The sequence below is a fragment of the Muscardinus avellanarius genome (genome assembly GCF_963383645.1).
Source record: "Muscardinus avellanarius genome assembly, chromosome: 5".
Lineage (NCBI taxonomy): Eukaryota > Metazoa > Chordata > Mammalia > Rodentia > Gliridae > Muscardinus > Muscardinus avellanarius.
Window position 1 is genome coordinate 1,584,485 of NC_137790.1, and position 7,274 is coordinate 1,591,758.

Here is a 7,274-nt window from a genome sequence, read left to right on the forward strand (position 1 = left end):
TTTCCTGGCCTCGAGGACACGTCTGCACCAGCAGAGGACACTGGGTCAGAACTTGCTTGGTGTCTTTAGGGCTCACTGTGAGGACTGCTGGCTTGGAGGGAGCAGGCCTGTGCACAGGGGCCGCCGTTGCTGACGCGTCCAACGTCTTTCCTGACATCTTCTGCTTTTTGTCCACTTTCTCGCTTGTTCTATTTTCTCCGTCAAGTTTTGTCATTGCTTCCTTCTCTCAGAAGTGTGCATCCTACTTTTACTCTTGAGAGGACTCTGAATTACTGCATATCCTTAAAGTTAAATCTTTTTATCACAATGCCTGCTGGCGAGTATCTGGACACTTCCCAGATAACTCAGAATAGCAGCACGGGCCCCTGCCCACCCACCGTGCTGGTCTTCTGGGGCTTTTGTTTTAGATGATTAACACTTTTACTATTTTGTTTTAAACTTAAGACAGATTATAATTATAATCTTTAGACAGATTACAGACTTCATAATTTTGACTTATTTTTTTTGTTGTTGTTGTTGTTGTTGTTCAATTTTGCATAGTCTATCTCGGGCGGGTCTCTCTTGGGATTACTCACTTATCTGCCCCCTCCTGTGTGTGAGTGAGTGTGTGTGTGTGTGTGTGTGTGTGTGTGTGTGTGTATCTGTCTGTCTCTCATAGAACCTATAGATTTCCTTGCTCCCCTCCCCGTTGTGTGACACCATCATAACGGACCTGGTTATGGGACCTTATGGACTCATACCTGGTGCACGCAGTGGCCCCTGGTCTGGGGTGTCTGGGTTCTGGGGTCTCTCTGTCCCTTGTGTGGGGCTCCTCCTCTCTGTCCTGTCCCTCCCGAAGCTCCTGTGCTGGAGGAGGCCCTGTGCTGCGCCGTGGACCTCACTTCTTTCCAGAGCCCTTCCGCGGCTCTCTGGGGCAGGTATGTGGCGTTTTCTTTCCCCATCCAGGCACCTGCAGCACCCAGGGTGTTCTGCGCAGGGGCCTGCAGGCCAGACCCCTCTTCTGGAGAATGAGTCCACTGGAGAGCCCCCGCTGTCCCCATGCTTCCCATGCTCCGGTGTGCAGGGGCTCCCTCGGCCCCCAGAGACCTGCCCAGTGGTTGAACCTCACTTCACGCCCGTCCACTCCTCGCCAAAGCACCAGCCAATGGCAGGGCCCGCCCTGTCTCTGGCACCGCCCTCGCCTCTGGGAGCAGGTGAAGCAGAGAGGGGCCCGCTGTGGGCGACCAGCCGCCTGTCCCTCCACTTCCTCTGAGAAACTGCCTTGAGCAAGAAAGCCTCAGCCTGGGAGCGGGGCCTCAGTGTGTCCTCCAGACGTGCCACAGAGCCAGCCTGGCCTGGAGCAGGCAAAGCCACCGCCAGCCCCACCCAATGCGCACAGCCCAGGCCTCCAGGGACAGAGCGGTGAGTGCGGGCCCGTGCCCACCTCCATGCCCGGCTTTTCCCCAAGGGCCAGCTTTCCCCAGGAACAGCACCACGTGGCCCTGGCAGCCCATTCTTGTCCCCAGCCCAGAGTGTCCGGCAGGAAAGGGTCTCGGGATTGCCCAGTCCAGGCCCCTTCGGCTGAGACGCCGTGAGGGGAGGTGGGCAGGGCTCTGGAAGCCCTCCTGCCTGGGGGGCCGGGGTTTTAGGGTGGAGGTGGCACCGCGCTCTCCTCACAACGGTGCCTGGGACTGGGGCGGTGCACTGGAGGCAGGACCCAGAGGGACGCTGCCACCCACCTCCCCAGGACTGCTACAGAAAGCCTGTGGGCTTGGAGGCTCATGCCCGACAGGGAGAAACAGAAGGAAGAGGCACTGCGCCACCTCGCAAACAAGCAACCTGGGGCCTCCACGTTCTGGGAAGGGGCCCTCCCAATCCAGCCCCAAGCCTCTGGACTGAGTCCCTGGGAGGTGCCACCCGGCACCCAGGGTGCCCACAGCATCCGGGTGGATGAGGAAGTGCCCACAGAGGTCCGCACACCGGCTGAGCACCCGCTTCAACCTGGGGACCCTGTGGGCCTCATCCCAGGAGGGCCACAGCAGGGTGCCCCGTGGGGCCTGGACCCCGTGGCCACCTGGCCTCCATGGGGCTGCGGCCTCTGCCGGGCCACGGTCCCCATATGGCTAGGTCTGCTCCCTAAAGGCTCTTCCTCTTCCCTGGCACCGGGGAAGCAGATTGGTGATTGGCAGGGGCCCACGGAACAGGGACAGAAAATCCCAGTCCTCCCAGGGCCTCTGTTTCCACCAGGGTAAGTCAGGCGGTTTCTGAGAGGCCTACAGGGCTAGAGATGCCCAGTTTTCTACCCCAACCCTCTCCACAGCCCGGCCTACTCAGCCAAAACTGGGGTGGCGACCCGCCTTGCAGGGCGCATGGGCGGGATCAAGAGGACCCCATCACCATGGGCTTGGGGGGGGGGAACACAGCCTGATATGGCAGAGGCCTTCAAGAGGCCCTGCGCAGGGGCCACGCAGGGGCCGCATCTCACTGATGTGAGCAGGAGGCTGGCCTCTGCGGGACTCAGTTTCCCCATCTGTGAGGCAACAGAGCTGGACTGGCCAATTGTACAAACTCCAAGTCATTGGCAAGGAATCTCTGCGATAAAAAATAACTCAAAACCCGTCCCTGGGAACGGGCTTGGGGACACGGGGCTCCCTGAGGCCCAGCTCTGTCCCCTCAGGCTCAGGGGTGCTATGGTGGCTGGGCTGCCCGGAGGTGCTATTTGCCTGTATAGACCGAGCAGTTAGAGCCGGAGGCTCTACTCTGTGAAGTGGTCTGCGGTGGGTCCCCCTCACTGCACACAGGTGGCTCAGAACCCAGTCTTGCTAGAGCACCAGAGGACGGTGACAACCTGGAAGCCCCTCCGCCCCTTTCCTGGGGACCTTCTCTGGGGCAGACCCAGGAGAATGGGGCGTGGAGGCAGGCCAAGCCCAGGCCCGCTCTGTGAACTCCGGACTCCTCCCTGGCCCTGGCCACCACCGGAGCAGGAAGATGCCAGGTTGCCCGCCCTCCCAGGGGCCAAGGCAGCAGGAACGGGGGTCAGCGGGCTTCTGTGTGGGCCTCTCAGTGCCACCCCCCAGCAGGGTGGGGAGCAGCCCCATTCTGGATGGATGCAAGGCAAATTGAGGCTGGTGTGCCAGAGCCACAGATGCGCACTGTCGGATGAGACCAGGCCTGTCTGTGTGCGGTCACTGCCGGGAGTCAGCCCTGACCGGCGAGCAGGCCTGGGCCTTCTGCAGCCTCCCCGCCCCTGCCCACCCCTGGTCATGACCTCGCTTCCTCTTGGCAAGCTGTGTGTGTATGGGGGGCGAGCGCAAGGGTGCGTGCCTGTGATCCCAGTACTTGGGAGGCTGAAACAGGAGGATTGCAGGTTGGAGGACAGCCTCAGCAACTTGGTGAGACTTTGTTTCAAAAATTTTTTTAAATGGGGGGGCTAGAAGTGCGGTGCAGTGTTAGACCACCCCCACGCTCAATCACCAGTACCACAGAAGAAGAAAACACGATGTGGGCGTGAGTGGGCCTTTGGGATGCTCGGAGCTGGCTGGTGAGAGCTGCACAGACCTCCCCTGCCCAAGCTTCATAATTCTGCTGCTCTGGGGAGAGGGTCCTCTCGTCCCTACAGCAGGCCGGGCCCAGGGCTGCGGGCACATAGGGAGCCGGCCCCATGGGAACAGCAGCCTAGCCACTGGAGTTTTAAATAGCATCAGCTGTGCCGGGCGTGGGCGTTTGGAGAGTGGGGTTGTGGCGTTTGGAGAGAGATGGAAACTTGGAGCATGCAGGGTGCCGCAGCCCATGCCGGGCAGAGTCCAAGACTCTCTAAGAGTGGCCAGACCCCCAGGACGGCGCCCGAGAGACCAGCAAGTGCTTGAGTGAGCGAGCCAGGGAGGGGACAGTGCCCAGCAGGAGTCCTCCCCGCCCTCACGATGCAGCCACGGGCGGTGGGGACGGAGAGCCTGGAGGATCCACCAGTCTCCGCGGAGAAAGTTGGAAAATGCAGACAGGAGTGAGGAGGAAAAAGGAAAGGGTCCGAATGCCCCGGGAGGCCGGCACGCTCTGGTGCCTGGGCGCGCCGGTCCTGGGCATCCACTTTGCACCGTGAGTTATGTGAGTTACGCAGGGCTGAGGGGCCGCTCTCGTGGCCCTGTGGCTGTGGAGGCCCCGTGGGGCGGCCATGAGGGCTGCTGCAGACGCTGGCCAGCTCCAGAGCTGCAGGACAGCTGGCATTTGGATGGCCTCCTGAGGCCTTCACATGTGCCTGCTCACCCATCATGTTTCTGCTTCAATGAATTGTTCACAAGTGCCCAGAGTTTTCTATGAACTGGTTTTTTGTTTGTTTGGTTTTTGTGGCACTGGGGATGGAACCAAGGAGCATTCTACCTCCAAGCTAAACCCCCAGCCCAATTTTTTATTCTTTTTTATTTTTTATTTTTTGTGGGTCTAGGGATGGAACACAGGGGCATTCAACTTCCAAGCTACACCCCCTGCCCTATTTTTTATTCTTTATTTTGAAACCGGGTCTCACTGAGTTGCAAAGGGCCTAAGTAGCTTAGGTTGTCCACGAACCGCGATCCTCCGGTCTCAGCCTCCCAAATGCTGGGATTACAAGCCTGTGCCACCACGCCCAGCTCCTATTATTTTTTTTTTATTCCTTATTTTGAAAGAGGTCTCACTGAGTTGCAAAGGGCCTCACTAAGTAGCTGACGCTGTCCATGAACCGCGATCCTCCTGTCTCAGCCTCCAGAATGCTCGGAGTATAAGCGTGCGCCCCCACGCCTGGCTCATAGTTTTTGTTATTAATTTCCAAGATCCCTTTGGAGATAAAGATCAACACTCACACTTGGTATTGGATATTAAAAAGCTTCCTCTACACAATTTATTATTTACAAAATTTGTCATTTTTAAGGTTCATCCATTAGCCCTTTCTTTTTTTGTTGTTTTGCACTGGGGATTGAACCCAGGTGTATTCTATTTCTGATCTATATCCTCGCCCTTTTTAATTTTAGTTTGAAACAGGTGCTCACTAAGTTGCTGAGGGCTCGCTAGAGGGCTGAGGCTGGCCGTGAGTCTCTGATCCCCGTCTCAGCCTCCCACATACAAGGTGAGCCACCGCGCCTGAGCCTTCCTTTTCTTGTTTGATTTTCGAGAGCTGAGCTCGCACACACTTGTGGCCGTGCGTTCCTCTGTCCGCAGCAGAAGCACGTGGGCCTTGGGCTGGGTGTTCCTCAGGACGCAGAGGCCCCCACTGCAGAGAATGGCCGCTTCCCGTGGAATGTCTCCCCAGGTGACTTGGCTTCCTTCTGACGTGAGAGGCGCTTTCCCAAGTGGTTTTGTTTGGTACTGGGGATGGAACTCAGAGACCCTGTTTCCAAATAAAAATATAAAAATAGGTCTGGGAGTGTAGCCCGGAGGTAGAAGGGGTACAGGAACCCCAGTACCACCAAAAAAAAAAAAAAAGAAGAAGAAGAAGAAGAAGAAGAAGAAGAAGGAGAAGCTGGGCGTGGTGGCGAACGCTTGTCATGCCTGTGCTTGGGAGGCTGAGACAGGAGGATCGCACAGGCTCGAAGCCAGCCTCAGCCAATGAGTGAGGCTCTCAGCAGCTTAGTGAGCCCCTGTTTCCAAATAAAGTATAAAATAGGTCTGGGAGTGTAGCCTGGAGACCTTGGGTTCCATCCCCTGTACCACAAAAAAAAAAAAAAGAAAGAAAGAAAAGAGGATTGATCTCATCCTGACCCTCGGGTTGTTCGTTGTTCTTTCCTGGGGAGGCGCGCCCTGGTGATCAGGACCGTCCCCCGCCGCCCCTCCGCCTGACTTCACTTGCTCCCCGCTCGGAGTCCTTTGCCTCTGACGTGGGCGTCTCTCCCGAGGCGGGGAGGGGGCGCGGGGGCGCTGGGCTCTGCTGCAGAGCTCTGCCGGGCCGGGAGCCAGGCTTTCTCAAGTGGCCTTGGCTTAGGGTTTTGCAACGATGCAGCCTTCGTCACAGGAAGCCTGACCCACCTGACGAGGCTAGAACCCTGACACCTAGGCCTCCCCTGCTGCCTTGCTTAAAGCTTGCCTGCCTGTGTGCGCCCTTCTCTCTGCCTCTCCCTCTGTGTCCCCCACTCCCAGGGACGGAACCCAGGGGCGTTTACCTGTTAGCTACACCTCCAACTCTTTTTATCTTGAACAGGGCCTCGCTAAGTTGCTAAGGCTGGTGTCAAACCTGCGATCCTCCTGTCCCAGACTCCCAAATCCTGGATTATGAGTGTGTGGAGCCATACATGACTGCCCACCCACTCTTTCTTTCTTCTTTCTTCCTTCCTTCCTTCCTTTCTCTCTCTCTCTTTCTCTTTCTTTCTTTCTTCCTTCCTCTTTCTTTCTTTCTTTCTTTCTTTCTTTCTTTCTTTCTTTCTTTCTTTCTTTCTTTCTTTCTTGCAATACTAGGGATTGAACCTAGGGCCTCAAACATGGGCAAGCACTCTACCTCTGAGCTACCACCCAGCCCTTTTTATTTTTGGAAACAGTATCTTGTTAAGTCACCCAGGCGGGCCTCAGAGGTGAAACCCTGCTGCCTCCTGCCAAGTAGCTGGTTACCAGGATGGGCCACTATGTGGGCTCCCTTCTATCTAATGTCCTCTGTTGCCCTTTTATTAAGTAAATGCTGTTTTCCATGTGAGCATGTGTGATTTAGGAGGACTCTGTCCTGGTCCTCCTAATACCTTCTCACATCTCAGTACAAAGCTCTCAGTTCTTTTTATTTACTAGTTTGAAACAGGGTCTTACTAAGTTGCTGAGTCTGGCCTCAAACCTATAATCCTCCCGTCTCAGCCTCCAAAGCACGGGGATTACAGACGTGTTCCAGCAAGCCCGGCTAGAGCTTTATTCTTGAGCTGGGCGCCTTGTCAGAGCGCTCACTTGGTGCGGGGACCGGCCCTGCGGCATGGGGACTTGGTGACACCACTTCCTGAGGTGGTACCAGGCTGCGACCGTGCTTCCGCACGTGGAGGGCAGCTCCGATAAGTCAGCGCGGCTCGGGCTACTCAAGTAGCCTGGGCTTGGGGTTTACACCTCGAGGCTTGATGGGGACCCGCCCTTAGATTCAGGAAGCCTTGCCAAAGCGTTGTGGGGGCTTCTGCTCTGCTCCCTGCACTGAGCGAGGGCCGGCTGCCAAGGCTGGGACTCTGCTTCACCTCCAGGAGCTTGGCCTCTGTCCACCCAACCTTTGTCTGGCTCCACACAGGGCACACGGGGCTGGAATGGGGTGGCCTCTCTTGGCAGCGACCCAGCTGACAGGTGCAGCAGAAGGAGGTGCCCCCTGCCGC